Source organism: Triturus cristatus, chromosome 8 (assembly GCF_964204655.1).
Source record: "Triturus cristatus chromosome 8, aTriCri1.1, whole genome shotgun sequence".
In the NCBI taxonomy this organism is placed as follows: Eukaryota; Metazoa; Chordata; class Amphibia; order Caudata; family Salamandridae; genus Triturus; species Triturus cristatus.
In genome coordinates, this window is record NC_140591.1 from 986,940,853 (window position 1) to 986,958,652 (window position 17,800).

The following is a 17,800-nucleotide window of genomic DNA, read 5'->3' on the forward strand; positions in this document are numbered from 1 at the left end:
TTACAAATATGTAGAAAAATTACTTCTCTCAAAAGGTCCTAACAAGAATCTTCACAGTGAAATACCCCAGGTTTGTCAGAGTGGGTTGCCAACATCAAAACCCTTGCCTACTACAGTAATCTGTGAGATCCCATGCAACAAAATACCTATTTGTAGGCTTCAATATCGAGTAAGAACAATTCACCTGAATGACTATCGACCTTAACATATGCTTTCCACAATAAATATATCAGACCCAGTGCCCTTATCAGAATATTTCATAAACAAATCCAGCCTGTCGCCATGATCTCTGGCTTGCCACCATAATCAACTCAGTCTTGCTGCATCAAGTATAAACTTTGCCACAAACCAAAAAGTGCAACACATGCAGTCCTTTTAGTGGAAGCACAGAGTTCGGCCCAATCACTGTCTGCCTCAGGGAGACGAACATGTGAGTGGTGCCTAAGTCCTCTCCCAGTAAGGCTCTTTTTTTGTTGATCACATCAGGTCACGTGGTAGTTACACCTCAAGCCAGACCTAAAAATCCATGTAGGTTAATGACAGCCCTCCTCCTATCTGTGCTGCTGCCAGAGAAAAGCACTGTTCATTAGGCTCTAAATTGTCTGGTTATCTAAGACACTTTGATAGCATTACAATGTCTTGTGTGAGCTCCTGAAAGTTCAAGCTCTGGAGGCTGGATAAATAAACAATATGATCACAGCAGCATGGAGGGCAAGCACACAATTTCTGCCTCGGTAAAACATGTATTCCTGGCTCCCAACATGAGGGCGGAGCCAAAACAACTCTCCTGGCCGTTGTCAAATGGTTGTCTGGCGACACCTGTGCTGTAAAGCCAGACCATAAAAATGGCCACCGCAGCATCTTGACGCACACGTGCACATGCATGACAAATTGCATACTCGAGTATTTGCCATCGCACTGGGTCAGAAATTTAGAGTTTTCTTGTTTTATTTTTGCTGCTGCTTATGCAGCAACTTTTCTTGCCGACAATACAGCACTGGCATCAAGCATTGCCAAGGCGCGGCTGTAGAGTAAAGCACATGAAAGGTGACACCTATGAATTTTACTAATACTTGTTTACCTTGTCGGAGCTCAGCCTGGCAGTTCTCTTTCCACTTAGAGCAAAGCAAACAATCTTATTAAGGCTACTTCAGAAAGCATCTCAAATCTGAAAATGAAGTAATTGCCACTATACAGTATCATTTATAGCCACTGACTATCATTTTCGGCAGTTGATAAAGTGACTTTCGTTGCTACGCACTTTCGGTTCACAAGATAGAACTTCATAGAATACATAAAAAAAATCCATTAAAATCACTCGCCCTTCTTGCTGTAGGCAGGCCCGCACACCCGCCCATCTCATTTCCCACACAGATAACCACAACCAGATAGAGTTCCACTTCCTTCTTCAGAGGCTTGGGTTTGCAGCGCCGCACGCTAGGAGCTGTTTACTCTCTCTGTGCCCCGGCGCTGGCGCTGCTCCCTGCTCCAGCGGCGAATGAGCGGTCTGCTTTCAAGGCAGGGTTTTGAGTCATTCGGACTGACTACGGCTGGCGGGTGAGTGTCTGTTCTTTCCTTATGATGTTACAGCCCCGTAAAATGATTGAAAAAAGATTAATGCTCGCAGATGCGGTGGCGTAGCTTTCAATGAAGCAGCAGGTGCAGTGGCACTGGGGGCCAGGCTAGATGTGAGTAACCCATTGCACTCCAATTCCTGTCCCTTTTCGCAGTTTCCTCTAGAGACATGGTGGCCCTTTGACCCCGCTGGCTTTAGGTACCATGGGGGCTCATTTATGAGCCCCTGCGTCACTTTTGCGCCGCCGGTGCGTCACTTTTTGTGACGCACCAGTGGCGTAAAACATGTGCCATGTTGCGCCATATTTACAAAGTGACGCATCTAGGTAGATGCGTCACTTTGTAAACCCCTGCGCCACATTATACCTGCGCCAGGTATAATGTATGCAAGGGGGGCGTTTTGACGCAGCAAAGGGTCGTAGAAGTGACGCAGTGAAATCTACGAGATTTCACTGCGCCACTTCTAGGGTGCAAATGCGTCAATTTCTTGCGCCTGCCTCAAGGCAGGCGTAAGACTGACGCAGGCCCTTTCACATGGGGCTTGCCCCATGTGAAAGGACACATTGCTGGAGTTGCGTCACTTTTGTGACACACTCCAGCGATGCGTCACTTTTGCGCCTACAGATACGTCAGAAATACTGACGTATCTGTGACTCCTTGCGACATGATGCGTCATACTGTAAATATGACGCATCACTGGAGTCGCAGGGAGGGCGCAGTGAAAAGTGGCGCATCACTGTTTTCACGCAGTGATGCGTCACTTTTCATAAATGAGGCCCCATGGTTCTCTTGCTGCGCAGATGCACATTCAAAATAGGATCTCTAGCACTGGATTAGGCTCCTTAATTAAAATATAATAATACATAAGTATCTGGGCTTAATTGAAGAAGGTTGATGAATAAGTACCAAGGCTGCCTAACATTGATTGCACCGCATGCCTCTTTCTTCCAGCACCCAACACTAAATCTCTCTTTATCTTACTTTTCCAGTTTTTTTCCATCTCTGCTTTCTAAAAATTTTTCTTTTCTTTCTCCTCCTTTCTGTTATTCTCTCTTTTCCTATGAGTCAAAGTCTGACGCTGAATAAAATAAGTCCTGGTCCCCAAAAGCGAATCCTGTGCCTACTACCTGCAGCCACCTCCACAAATTAAGCCCTGAATAAGTCAAGGCTTTCGTGGGAGCCAGGCTTTCCAAATTATTATTTGACCCATACCAGTACATATGTGCTACTTTAAGGTCAGATGTCTAGCAGCACCTTGGGGTGTGCTAAGATTTCTTAACCAAGATATGTGCTATCAACCATTATATATGAATCTCATTAACTTAAAATGACTGAGGTATCATCTTTTTCATGTAGTTGTCAAATATTAAAGCTAGTCATGGGGTATCTGTGCAGATTTCGATTCAGGAGTTTCTGAAATTTGTGACCATGTTTTGTTTTCATTAGGGCTCTGAAGTGTTGTCTTGATTCTGTGAGTGCTGTACAAAATGACACATTAATTAGATATTTTGGCAAAAAAATCCTTTATAAGTAAGCATATATTTTGTATGTCCAACATAATAGGGCTGTTTTCAGTAAAACAGTGATGTTTTGAACATGTTTCATAGAAGTGATTGCAATAATGTTCTGACAAACATCAGCGATGGCTTCTAGCTGCAGCCAGGTGTGAACTCTCCCAAATAAACGCAATTTTGGCTTGGTAGTTGGGTCTGGGGGCCCTTAGTTGCCTCTGCTATGTCTGTTTAGGGTTTTCTTGTCATCCTGATTTCACGAAGGCATTTGGACTTGTTAATTTTTTGGATGAGAAACTTAAATACATATACTGACTAGTTTATCAAAAAAGTTGCACATCTGAACCCACAGAAGTACTCCTTGAATGGATGCAAATTTACTGTCTTTTAAAATTCACAGACATTGGCAGTAGTAAGCTTGGAAAGCTACTGTAGTCTCAGGTTTCAGGCATACTATTGGCAATGACACACCCAACAGGTCAGACGACAAATGATTGTAAATAGTCTATCCGCTGGTAATCACTCAGGGCAACATTCCAAGCCATTGTTTTTCACCCACTGTGCCAATCTAGACAGCAGCAGTCCTGATTTAGACTTTGGCAGATGGTATAAAGGTAGACAGAGTGGCAGAGCACTTTACTAGGTTTAGTCCTCCCACTAAATTTAGAGAAGTCCGGTGGATCTGCAGACATCTCTACACATTGTAAAGAACCACCTTCATGGCAGTTCATGTCAGTGTAGGAAACGTTTGATGGATGGCTCCTTCAAACAAAACAGCTGTCTGTAAAACTTTTCCAAAGTTTTTATTTTTCAAAAACAGAGTCCCAAAGAGGTAATTTGTTTTTGAAATAATAAAAAGCTAATGACCCCTTTTCCCTGGGAGTTTTCTCAAACGCTGAGGGGTATTTTCTTTTTACTGTCCTTCACCACCAGGATACACCTGCCGGTGACTGACAGTAAATAAAAAATAGCCATTCAATTGTCCTCTCTTCATTGGGTAGACAGTCAGATGGTTTACTTTTGACTGTACCTACTCCATCAGCCTTCGGAGAAGGTTTTACATCAACAGAGTAGATTTTACTTTGCTGGCGTAAAACTTGTGGTCTGCCCGACTCAAAATCAGGTGGGCAGACCTTGAGTTTGTTGAACAGGGTACTCCTTTTCCTACGCAATGAAGCACCAGTCTGTCAAACTCTAAATCATCGCCAGAGCCCCACCTACCTAAATCAGTAAGGACCAAGATACTCATGGAAACAGTCCATCCTGAACCTTGGCCACCATAGTCATTTACACTTCAGCCCATTGCTTTTTAAGTTGGGAAATTTGAGATTCACACCCCCAAATCTAATTGAGTAAACTACGCCCCTGCATGTTTTATGTGTCTCCCACGTAATCCAAGTAACACCGTTCCAAGTTCTTTCAAGAAAGAAGACGGCACCAGGCAATAATGATCAGAGCCATGATGTGGAAAGTTTTCCTTTTGTCTTTCTTTATAGTTAGGATTCCCAGAGATTGGAATTCCTCAGATTTTTGCTTGTTAACATCTTTGGCAACATTTGACGAATCTCCTCAAAATTTTGCCAACATATTCTTTTTCTAAATTGGCTAATAATGCACAGTTTTTTGGTGAATAGTTAAGGGGATGCAAATGAATAACGGGGGCCCCAAAAAAGGTTTTTCCACCAATGCATTTCCATACAAGTTTTGCACAGATGTAGCGCCAAAATGGATGAATACATCTTGATAACATTTGGCAGGAAGATAGATCATGGTGTGGAAAGGGTCCTATTTGATGTTTGATTCAAATTGGTGCAGTAGTTTTTTACAAATAAGGGTCCGAAACTTAGTGATATATTGGACCACAGTACAGCGCAATACTATTGCAGTATACCACGGAACATGGTGCTGAAAAAACACTGTATGATTGGATAATGAAAGCCCTAAAAAATTAAAAAAGAAGTCATATTGTTTAGAACATACCTTGTGTGTGTTCTGTGATTTAAAGAGAAATATAGAGCATTACTATGTTTCTAATATGTGGAAAGACAAGTTAGTTTACCAAAGTGTGTAGAGGTAGGGAAAACTAATTTAATTGATATATATATATATATATATATATATATTCCCAAAATAATAATTGCCACGACCACAATAGGGCTTATCCTTCACCAGATCATTTAATTTTGGTAACGCGTTTCGCCTGACACAACAGGCTTGCTCACACATTAAACAGTGGGTTAAGCTCACGTATATACCATAAGGGAATTCCAACAGCAGAGAAACAGAAAACGGACTGTGATTGTCCTCAAAAGAGTCTGTTACTATGGCGGCCATTTTAAGCTAGTCAAGTACATGGTAAATATCATTTACTCAGCTTAGTGCTGTATAAACCATCATACTTTATAATGCTATTATCAAAAACATATGTCTCACAATTATTCAGTTCATAATCTATTACACATTAGAACTTGTCAAAATCAGACCCTATAAATTCATGATTTTTTCATTAGCATAGTGCTCGTGTAAATAAAGAAAACATTATTATTTTCTCAACATTCGATAATTCAATAACCTCTTCTCAATTATCATATACTTGTTATTGACATAGTGTCAAAGAGATTTGTTATCTACTGTTGATTAATTCTCCCATTGTTATGTTACATCATTATCTTCCCACCATAACTAAAGATCTACACCCTTCCAAGAAAAAACATAATCGTTATTTGTGCCACCCTTTATCCCTCTTCAATCCAAACTTAACAGAAAGTAACCAAGATATATAATTAGGAATACAAAGGTTCTCTTATCTGTCATATGTTTCAATTTTCAATGTTCATGCTCTTGAAGAAAAGGGTAGGGGTAAATCTCGATTCCCTTCCGGAGTCGACCCCTTCCTTTCCTCCTATAATTAAAACAAAATACAAATTATTAGATTCTAATAATAGTAATAAAATTATTCAGAATTAATTCTTTTACGCAAAAACATACAGTTCATTATACTGTTCAGAATATACAATAGGATTTCACTCTCGTAAGTGTACACTTAGTTCTTCATCTTGATTTAATCCTCCAGGATATTTGCTTTGCAAGTTGACAATGTGCCATGATTCTCTCTGTCTTAATTTAAGTTCTCTGTTCCCGCCCCTCCTATTGAATTCTACTTGTTCAATTGCAAAAAATGACAAAAGTGAGTTATTGGATAGATGGTATTTAGCAAAATGTCTTGCCACTGGGTAATGTGGGTCTTCATTGTTTATTGCGCGCATATGTTCCAATACTCTCTTTTTAACTGCCAGAGTGGTGCTCCCCACATATCTTAGCTGGCAGGGGCACTCAAGAATGTAGATAACATATGTGGTTCCACATGTTAGGAATTGTTCAATGTTCTTTTCTGCTACAGGTGTATTATATTTCTTTCGCATGTGGCTGTTACGACAGGCTTTACAGTGTCCACACGGAAAAAATCCTTTCAAATTTAGACGTGTATTAATTTGGGTTTTGGAAATATCACCTTTCATTAGAATATCCTTAAGACTTTTGCTTTTTCTGTATGTTATGAGTGGGCGTATGGGTAGATCATTCCTCAGAGTGGGTTCAGTTTTAAGTGTATTCCAATTCTTGTTAAGAATTTTAGCAATGTTGTTAGATTCTGCATTGAATGTGAGGGTTACGCATCTAACTGTCAAAATAAAATCTGCACTAAACTACACAGAAAAGAAACAGCTGGGAATAGTCTTCTCCAAGCTCTGAGCAGCCACCCTGAAACTCTTAAATGGAGCATACCATTTGGTGAATTGCTCAGGGCAAGGAGAAACTGTAGTACCATGGAAGATTTTTGCATTGAACAAAAATCGTGTTGGAAAGATTTAAGGAGAGAGGATATCCAAAATGGGTACTAGAAAGAGCTGTAGAGAAAGTTAAAAAGATCTCGAGAGAAGAAACCCTGATAGAAAAACCTAAGGAAGTGAAAGAGGGGGAAAACCAACCCAGAGTAATCCTCACATTCAATGCAGAATCTAACAACATTGCTAAAATTCTTAACAAGAATTGGAATACACTTAAAACCGAAACCCCTCTGAGGAATGATCTACCCATACGCCCACTCATAACATACAGAAAAAGCAAAAGTCTTAAGGATATTCTAATGAAAGGTGATATTTCCAAAACCCAAATTAATACACGTCTAAATTTGAAAGGATTTTTTCCATGTGGACACTGTAAAGCCTGTTGTAACAGCCACATGCGAAAGAAATATAATACACCTGTAGCAGAAAAGAACATTGAACAATTCCTAACATGTTGAACCACATATGTTATCTACATTCTTGAGTGCCCCTGCCAGCTAAGATATGTGGGGAGCACCACTCTGGCAGTTAAAAAGAGAGTATTGGAACATATGCGCGCAATGAACAATAAAGACCCACATTACCCAGTGGCAAGACATTTTGCTAAATACCATCTATCCAATAACTCACTTTAGTCATTTTTTGCAATTGAACAAGTAGAATTCAATAGGAGGGGCAGGAACAGAGAACTTAAATTAAGACAGAGAGAATCATGGCACATTGTCAACTTGCAAAGCAAATATCCTGGAGTATTAAATCAAGATGAAGAACTAAGTGTACACTTACGAGAGTGAAATCCTATTGTATATTCTGAACAGTATAATGAACTGTATGTTTTTGCGTAAAAGAATTAATTCTGAATAATTTTCTTACTATTATTAGAATCTAATAATTTGTATTTTGTTTTAATTATAGGAGGAAAGGAAGGGGTCGACTCCGGAAGGGAATCGAGATTTACTTACCCCTACCCTTTTCTTCAAGAGCATGAACATTGAAAATTGAAACATATGACAGATACGAGAACCTTTGTATTCCTAATGATATATCTTGGTTACTTTCTGTTAAGTTTGGATTGAAGAGGGATAAAGGGTGGCACAAATAACGATTATGTTTTTTCTTGCAAGGGTGTAGATCTTTAGTTATAGTGGGAAGATAATGATGTAACATAACAATGGGAGAATTAATCAACAGTGGATAACAAATCTCTTTGACACTATGTCAATAACAAGTATATGATAATTGAGAAGAGGTTATTGAATTATCGAATGTTGAGAAAATAATAATGTTTTCTTTATTTACACAAGCACTATGCTAATGAAAAAATCATGAATTTATAGGGTCTGATTTCGACAAGTTCTAATGTGTAATAGATTATGAACTGAATAATTGTGAGACATATGTTTTTGATAATAGCATTATAAAGTATGATGGCTTATACAGCACTAAGCTGAGTAAATGATATTTACCATGTACTTGACTAGCTTAAAATGGCCGCCATAGTAACAGACTCTTTTGAGGACAATCACAGTCCGTTTTCTGTTTCTCTGCTGTTGGAATTCCCTTATGGTATATACGTGAGCTTAACCCACTGTTTAATGTGTGAGCAAGCCTGTTGTGTCAGGCGAAACGCGTTACCAAAATTAAATGATCTGGTGAAGGATAAGCCCTATTGTGGTCGTGGCAATTATTATTTTGGGAATTCTGAAAGTCGGCGTGCTCCGCCGTCATCGGACGACCTGCCTGCCTTGGGCGAGGGGAGACAGAAGGAGCAAATTTTGGAATAATATATATATATATATATATATATATATATATATATTTTGTAAAGTTTACAGAGTACCACCGCACTTTCTCAAAAGTACCAAAGCACCTATGGAAAAAAAAATGTATGACAAAACACAATGTTCAACACACCACTTCACAACTTCTGTGGTACTCTTGAAATGTAAAATAAAAAGAAAATCACTCCACTGTACTCTATGCCACTGAACTCCACACCACTGCACTCTTCGACACTGCACTATATGCCAGTCTGCTGTAGTCTGCACTACTCTACTCTGTACCACTCCACTCTAAGCCATGCCACTCCTTGCCACTGTACTCTATGCCCCTGCACTCTACTCTGCATCACTGCACTCTACGCCACTGCACTCTATGTTACTTCCATCCGCACCACTTAACTCTGCGCAACTCTACCCTATGCCACTGCACTCTACGCTACTGCACTTTGCACCACTCTACTCTGCACTAGGCATGGGCAGAGTTTGTGAAGTTCTGCTACACAGAACTCTGCGAAGTGACAAAAAAAACGTTGGGGAGTTCCACAAGCAGCGGAGTGCAGCGCAAACTGCCATTTGCGCTGATCTTCCTGCCGATTGGGTAAAAATTCTACCCGAGTGGTAGTTCGCGCTCAACAACCTACTGTTGGCGAGCGCGAGGAGGGAAAGAAATCTGTGCTGCGCCGAGCAGAGTTTTCTGCACTCTGCGAGCTCCGCAAACAGTCAGAGTTCACCACCCAGGCCTACTCTGCACCATTGTACTGTATACTACTGCATTGCAGGCACAAAAATATTTTGAGACGCTTATTCAGAATACTTAGGGTCTCATTATGAGTCATGCAGTATTTGGGTGCAGTAATACCACACTGAATGCACACTGATACCATGTGGTGCTGTCATCTCACAAAGTGGTGCAATTATCTTGGCATAATCTTCAACATATCTTGAGCAATAAATTGCCATTCCCGAAAAGGATACACCTTTTGATTTAGTGGTTACTTTTAAAGAAGACATCTTTTGTGGATCAGATCGTGCCTAAAAAAATGTATTAACATTTGTCTACCTCACATTTCTCAGCATCTCTAATTAATAGAGTACTATTTAAGTGCATGTGAAGTTCAAACAGTAGTTGGTCTTGTCCTTCTTGGTTTCTAAGAAAAGCTAAAACATTATCAGTATAGTTAAGGAAATTCAATAAAAGACAAAAGGTTTTGCAACCTGTTTTCTGAAAAATAGCAATACTGCCGAGGAGACTCCAATACTAAGTCACTCGTATCTAAATAGGCATTGATGTGTAAAGAATGTAGGAGCATAGCATGACTATCCACCCAGTTCTAGTTGATGATGATCAATATGTAAATCTAGATTTGAAAAAAAATCAATGCTCTATTAAAGGGCCTTATCATGCCATTTATAGGTGTCTTGCTCTCTCAATATCTGAATTAGGCTCTTCATGTCCACGCGGATTCTAATTTTGCTGGAATTCCCTTTCTGCACAGCAACAACTGGAGACACCCACAGAGTATGTCCTGGCACTGGCTCAAGTGTGTCTTGTTGTAATAAATGTCAGCTCTTTTTTTTCTTTCTAGTTGTGAACAGGTACTCACCAGTATCTTTGATATGTGGGCCTCACAACCCCATTTATAAGAAGTTTGAAGGCTCTTAGTTTATCAAGTCTTTGAAACGAATCTGGAAACGTCTCTAATGTTAAAAATGGCTCACACACCAATCAAAGTGTAAAAGATTTTATTAACTTCAGAAAAATGTATAGCATGTGAAACACGTCCAGCAAGCCAGAATTGCCTTTGATAAGCTCAGATAGTGCATCCTCAGTGTGCAAAGGCAAACACAGGTTTATACTATTTCATAAATGGTTCTTCATCGGGGAACACAAGATAAGGTTAGACACAGAGAGCATACAGGAATACAGATATCTGAGACTAAGGGCATGAGAAAAGAAGAGGACATCCTTCAGTTTCTCAGCAAAATTTTTACATTTTGGCTAGGCACATTCAGGTCTCAGGTACCGAAATATGAACGAGAGTCTCACAACATCAGACTGGCACTCCATTAGGCTCTAGTTAGCATAAGCTGATAAATATGAATGAAGCAAGGGATATGTATCCTAATGAAAAATTATTAGCCACAATCAGATGCAGTATACGTTAGGAACATCAAATGTCATGGAAATTAAACAGAGAAGTCGAGGTGTTGCATTGCTCAAAAACAGGGTGCAGGCTACGAAGTGCTACTTCCCTCGTAGCACATGCATTTGTTCACTTGACATATTTCCATATACCAATGTTTACTTGCGTTTTCCAAGATTTTCCATTGATTGGCTTGCACCCCAGTGAAAAACATTTATATTTTTAAGTGACAATGTAGGGTTTATGAGCATTTATTCATATTCGGAATCTCACATAATATTACAAGAGGCACCACTCTTGAGAATGAGTGGAACAATTTATTGTCCAACTTGTAATGCTATGACACAATTTTCTTGATATCTTTTCTTTCTAAGAGACTTCATCCCCATCTGGCATATCCTGCATCGTATTTAGAAGTTCTTTTACACTCCTTGCAGTAGAACATTCTTTTGTGACTTTTTGATCATGTGCTTCTATTTTCCTAGTATTCTTGTATGTTTTCAGTCGCTCTTTAGTAATTTATGAAATTCATATTTCATTTTGCTTTCAACTCTGAATTTCATACACTTGCAAAGTTATTGTTTTTTGCACTTTTTTGGTAACACTGTGCAGGGAATGTGCCAGTGTGATGACTTTTTGTCCACATCTGTAGCAACGTTTTTTGTTCACTTTTTACAATTTCTGATTTACTTCACTGCCTGACGTTTAACAAACTTGCCCTTGAGTTATTGCTCGATCCGCTTCCATTAACACTGCATGGGCAAAATCCCTAGCTTGAACACAGGCCACATAGAAAAATTTTGGATGATCAAATTGTTCTTTAAGTAACTTTGAGTGACATTCAGTGAAGTGACATCCTTCAATAATCTTCAGCATTATTGCTTCCTCATTACCAAAATTAGGTAATTCACAGTGTGTATGACAAACTTTGATAGATAAGTAGCAAAATCATCCACTGATTTCTTTAGATCTTGACATGCTGTGTTAACTGGTACCTCTCAAACTCAATGTTACTCACTGGATCAAACTTTCCAAGACATTTTACAAGGGCTTTTAAGATTGAGTATCTTCTGCTGGAAAAGTCATCATTAAATCATCTCCTATTAAGTTAATTAGAAGATCTGGTGCCTGTTCATGTTATGTTTTTTTACATCTTGTGTTCAGGCTCGCACCAATTTTCCAATGTGGTCACAAATTTGACATGCCAAAAAGTGGTGCTGCCAAAAAATAGAACTAGAAATGTTTTCTTCTTCGGCCATGTTTGCGTGTATTGGGTCCAGTGCTTAATTTGTAAAATATTAAGTGCAGGTTCTCAAATTGTTTTTAGGAGACCATACCCACCTACCCCGGTTCCACCCACTTCCTCCACTGGCTCCATCCACATCCTCAACTGGCACTGCTGAAAGCCAGATGCAATAGTGCAAAATATTCTACCCTGCAACCCTAGGTAGTGTACGGTGTGATAGAGCGCTTTCAGCACTCTATTTTGTACGGGTGCATTATAGTCATGGTTGTTATGCACCTACACACCAGTAGATCATTTGCAGTGTTGTATGATTATGAACATGTATTGAGTAGACTCATTTACATATTCATTGTAGTGTAATGTTATAATATGATCATGTATGTATCGTTGTGCCTGCATATACAGAAAGCAGGACAGTTTATAATCATATAATGTAACTGTTTGATGTTTAAATTGCCCGACTTCCTAGGCCCAAGACTGTACTTGTTTTTGCACCTCCTTGGCTTCTCGAGAAATAAATAATGAAATGCATGCTGTTTTCAAGAAATAGCAGTGTTCTCATCCTACTGCAAGTATTGGAATGCCAACTCGTTATTTTCAGTTTGGAGAAGATACAAGGAATGCTTTGAAGACAGTTGGAAGTGAGAAGGGAGGATGTCTTTCGTGTCTGGCTGGTCTGGGAATCAAGGTCACCACGCCAAACAAAGAAGTCTTAATTAAATAGCGTGAACCTTCCCACATAGAAAAAGTTGCAATGGAAAATGTTACCAGGATGAAACCAAAAAGTGAATTCTATATTGTATGATGCACAGGGACAGAGACCCCAGACTTCCGCTAGCTTTCAGAGAGAAGGGAGCATCTTAGAACTCGCTCCTAGCCTTAAGCACCTAAACCCATTTGACATGAGTACTTCTCAGGAAGTCAACAAATGCTGACACCTTTGGGAATAGATGGAAGGGTATTAGATAGCATCTCCTCTTAGTACAGTGTCGGGACAGATTTGTTTTTATTTCTAATGAAAAAAGATCTAGACTCTTTCTATTCTGAGTTGTATCCTGATCCTCTAATTCACCATTGTATTCTTGTTGTGCCGAATTACTTATATTCGTAGAATCGGCTCTGTATTGATTTTTCTATATCTCTAGATGCTAATCTTACGATGTGTATACATCTTATTATTCTAGGCCTTACAATAAATTGACAAACCTACAGTTGGAGTCTATGGTACTTCCAGGTATGATATTGTTATTGTTATGAAGTGTTTTCCCTCCACCACTGTTTAGTAGGTAAATAAAAGATCCTGAGCGCTAATTGTTAGGAGGAAGACAGGGGTGCAATTAAGCATCATCAGGTGGAAGGTGTTGTTCTCCAAAGAGCTGAAGGTGGGATAATGGTGCATGTGTGCCACTGCTTTAATAATAAGGCTCCTCTTACGTGGTTGTGATAGGCAGCATGATGCCTTTTTAAACTCAGTGAGGACGAATGGTAACAGCTCAAATACATTATTGATAGCTTTCTTTTTATATCATTATATGTCTATGTGTCAAAGGTCAGTTTTGTATTTGTTATTTACATTTTCATTAAGGCTTCATATTTTGATTATCTTATTGTCCTTTAGTGTCATTTTACTGTTTATATTAATGCAGGTCTAAATGTGACCCTCAACAAAACAGATTTTGTTGCATCTCAAGGTACCTAGGGCCAGATGTATCAAAGGGTTTTGCCCATTCTATGTCTATGGGTAAATGTGTTGATACATATGGCCCCATATCTCTAACTCGGTCCCAACCTACTTCGATTCCATAATTATCTTAAAATGAACACGGACCACCACTAGTTGCTCTAAGTCTCTCAATTTGCATATAGATAGGCACCTCGCCCTCCGCAAACATATTAACCTTACGGCAAAAAACATCAACTGTACGCTGGCATTCATCCATGGGATAAAACACTTTATTTCGGAACAAGATCTCACAGATGTTGCTAAATCCCTAGCCATCTCCAGTATTAAGTATAGTAATTGCATTCTTACAAATATTCCTAAAATGTATCCTCCCCACTCACTTAAAGTCATCCTTCGTGCTGTTGTGTGACTGACTTATGGGAATGGTGGCTCCATTAGTGAATTACTTAGATCTCTTGTATAGGGTCTACCTTGCTATGCAAGAAATAATGTTCCCTATTTGTGTTGCATTTAATAACTTATCATTTTGTCTTGATAGTATCTTTAGTGCTTATGCACCATGTAAAGCGCTCTGATGCTCTTGGGACTTGTATGAAACATCAACTGGTAAAATAATTTATAAGCACATTAAATATATCGAATCCATGGATGGGCTGATGCATTGTTTTAAAAGCTATGGAGGAAATAACAAAAAGTTCAGAACATTGGATACTAAAAGAATTCTTGAATTAGGCATGAACAAAACACCACTGAGGAATCCTCCCATTTACAGAACCAGTCATTAACTGACTCTCCAGCCCCAATACACAACATGAGGACCCATACACACTTCCTTTTATGGCTACAGATAATCCACAGCTCTGTTTACACAATGACAGCGCATCTCTCTCTTGAAAACAAGAGAAAAATACAGTTAGGAAAGCTGGAGTGCATGCTTGCCGACCTAGCAGTAAATATTATTTTGAGATCTTCTGGTTGTCTGTGAATTTTGTTTGTGGGGACATTCTTGGACCATTCAGCTGCCCGTCTAGCTAGTGTGAGTGGTACTTGCCTTCCCATGCCATTGACTCAAGTCAACCGAGACCCCGATGTCGTCCAACACATACACGTTCCATACTAACTCCATGATTGTCCAAGGGTTGGAGATTTACCCATCTATAAATTCACCCACATTACAGAGTGTAAGCTTGAATTTCTGCCTGCCATTGTAATGGTGTCATGCACCTCCTGTTGTTTAACTGCTTCCATGAGCTTCATGACACTGCCCAAAATGAGCAGTGACATTTTGGTTCTTGGCCTGGTCCCTCTAAATTACATAAACATTAATTAGTCTATAACCCCATTGTTAGTGGTTAATATTCCCCACTATGTTTTGTAAGTTTCATGACAAGATGCCGCATTCCCCACTGCTCAGTGCAACCATTCCTTAACTATACAAATCAGTCTTTTGACAAGCTAACTGCTTATAGGCACTTAAATGGGGTGTTTCTGTGTCCTACAGCTATAATAGAATGGAGCCGCTTCACTTCATTGACGTCACCTCCATTTCTTAGTCTGTAACCTGCTCAAATGCTTTCTTCATAAATTGTATCATTACAGTGGTGGTAAGCTCTGTAAACAAGAGTCACAAATTACAGCCCAAGTCATGATCGCTTTGAGAGGTAGGGTGTCCTACTAATAATCATGACAAGAGGACAAAGGAGATCTAGAGCCACATTTTTCAGGGGTGGGTGACATTACTATGACAAACAAGGGATGTTTCCACACAATGTCCACCATATTGCTCACCACACAACATGCAGCTTTGGCCCATTTCATGCCGCAATGAGCAATACATAGGTTTCCTAACTGCACTCCTACATAGGTGACCTTTATGTGTTAAAACTCCAATCTGTTCCATGATGATCCTGTAAAGCCTCTATGCTGCAGGCTCTGGTCACATAGAACCCGGAGATCGCAATTTCTCCCTGCATATCGTGCAGTGTGATGTAAAACAATCTGAGCCTGAATGCAATGCACCATAATTAAACACCAAAATATTAGCCAATTCCGCACCACAATTATTGTTTAACACCATAAGGAATTTATCTCATAGGCTCGAAAACTTTTGTTCACCATGCTTCATAGTTTGCTTCATTACATTAAATCATGTTTATTAACAAAACAAGTATCTATCATAATGCACGATATATCATCACATTACATTAAAATATTTTATTCAACACCATCTCGATGTTAAATTGTTAAAAATGCCAATTTGTACAAAACCAACAAGCAATTTACATTTGTTGGTCTGTGTGTAAAGGTGCCACTGTGTTTGTTGCACTTGAGAAAATGAGTGTCTGTAGGCATGTTGACCCTTTTGAATACAAATTCTGTGCAAGTGTACCTGCATGTTTAGTGCCTCCAATTGCATAGGCAGTACAAAAAAGATGGGGCTAAAAGACTACATTTCTATGTAACTTCTTCCACCCACAATTTGAGTAATTGATTACTTGAGAGTACGAACAGTATTGAGAACTGCATCTACCAGAATGCTTTGGGAGTACTGGTGAAGTCAGGCAGTTTGCTCCCCTGCTCCACCTTTTACATTTCTTAAATGATGATCCAGACGTGGCTTTGCTGAGTAGACTTATCAGAACTGTTACATACCTTTCTATTTCAGGAGCTGAAGAGCATTAAAATGTCCTAAAGTGGGATTATGCCGAATATGCCTGCATCTACCACTATGGGCAATGAGCGATTCATTTTTTGGATTCCATGAGTGCAGACTCAAATTATGAATACATGGAAGAAACTTCTGTTTTTGCATAGACGGGGAAGTCTACTCTTACAGAATCAATAATTACTCCTTGTCCATGAATGTTTGTACTAACCTAGCACAGGGGGCATTGAAAGCACTTGAGGAAGCCCACAATTGGAAACTCACTTACGATACCTGGAAGGATTTACTGCTACACCTGTGAGAATGAGTCATCCTACTACCCTGTGAATCACCTCACATTTACCAGTGTGAAACCACTCCCAACTACTACCCAAAATGATGACATCAAGACCCAAGGAGGGCTGCCGGGAGCCAAGGGACAAGCGACTCTGTCTGAATTATTGTTACAACACTCAGGAATAGTTCCATGGAGTGAAGCTACAGATGATAATTAGCGTGGTTTCCATACAGGAAACGACCTCATTAGATACAACAATGCTCTTTAATATCAGATTAAATCAACATTACAAACTTGAGGTATAGAATGTTAATTCCTGACGCACCACTAATGTACATTTTTGATACACAACTAATGAGCATTTTTGTGTACCCTTGGTGTGCACTTTGTATGCAAAATGCAATTTTCGGGTGTACCATTGATAAAAGCTTCTGATACAGAATCCTAATTTTCGAAGCACCATTGATGCGAATGTCTGGTTCACCGTTGAAGTACACTTCAGACGAAGAAACCTTCTGCCTGGTGCTTTATTAATATGCACAACTTGGCTCCCACTGGGGCACGCTTAGGACGTGACTTCTTGTCTGTGCTGTACAACTGATGCAATGTTTAGGTGTACACTTGAATGGCTTCTTCCCGTGTTGTGACCTAGGTGCCAATATTGGGTGTACATGTCGACGCTGACCTTTGTTGTACAGTTGGCGCACGCCTATGCCTGGTTGCCCAATCTCAATAGAAATGTGGCACTGTAGTTATAATATGTAGGTACATATGCCTAGTTTACATGGTGATGTGCATTACCGTTGGGTCACACTTATACACATGTGTGATGTATGCAGATATCATGGCTATTTGTTGTACGCAGCGACACACTTAGCTATAACCTGTGTCGACAATTAGTGTTACATTCAAATGAGCAGCATGACGTTGTTCTCTATGTACAATGGGTATTTTATCTAATTGCTGATAAGCGATATTGTTTTAACCATACATATGGGTGTAAATAAGGATGAACGTGCGTGAACTGTAAAGTTGCGAAAATAATGCAATTCAGCGCTGTGCATGGCATGGA

General features: G+C 39.5%; 1 protein-coding gene across 1 annotated transcript in view; it reads left to right on the top strand.

Moving 5' to 3' along the window:
- The first annotated feature begins 1,410 nt into the window (after positions 1–1,410).
- Positions 1,411–17,800, top strand: part of TLR8 (toll like receptor 8) — a 73,222-nt gene continuing 56,832 nt past the window's right edge. Inside the window, exon 1 of the mRNA XM_085622535.1 lies at positions 1,411–1,557. The gene's annotated coding sequence lies outside the window, so the exon portion shown is untranslated. The remainder of the gene's footprint in view (positions 1,558–17,800) is intronic.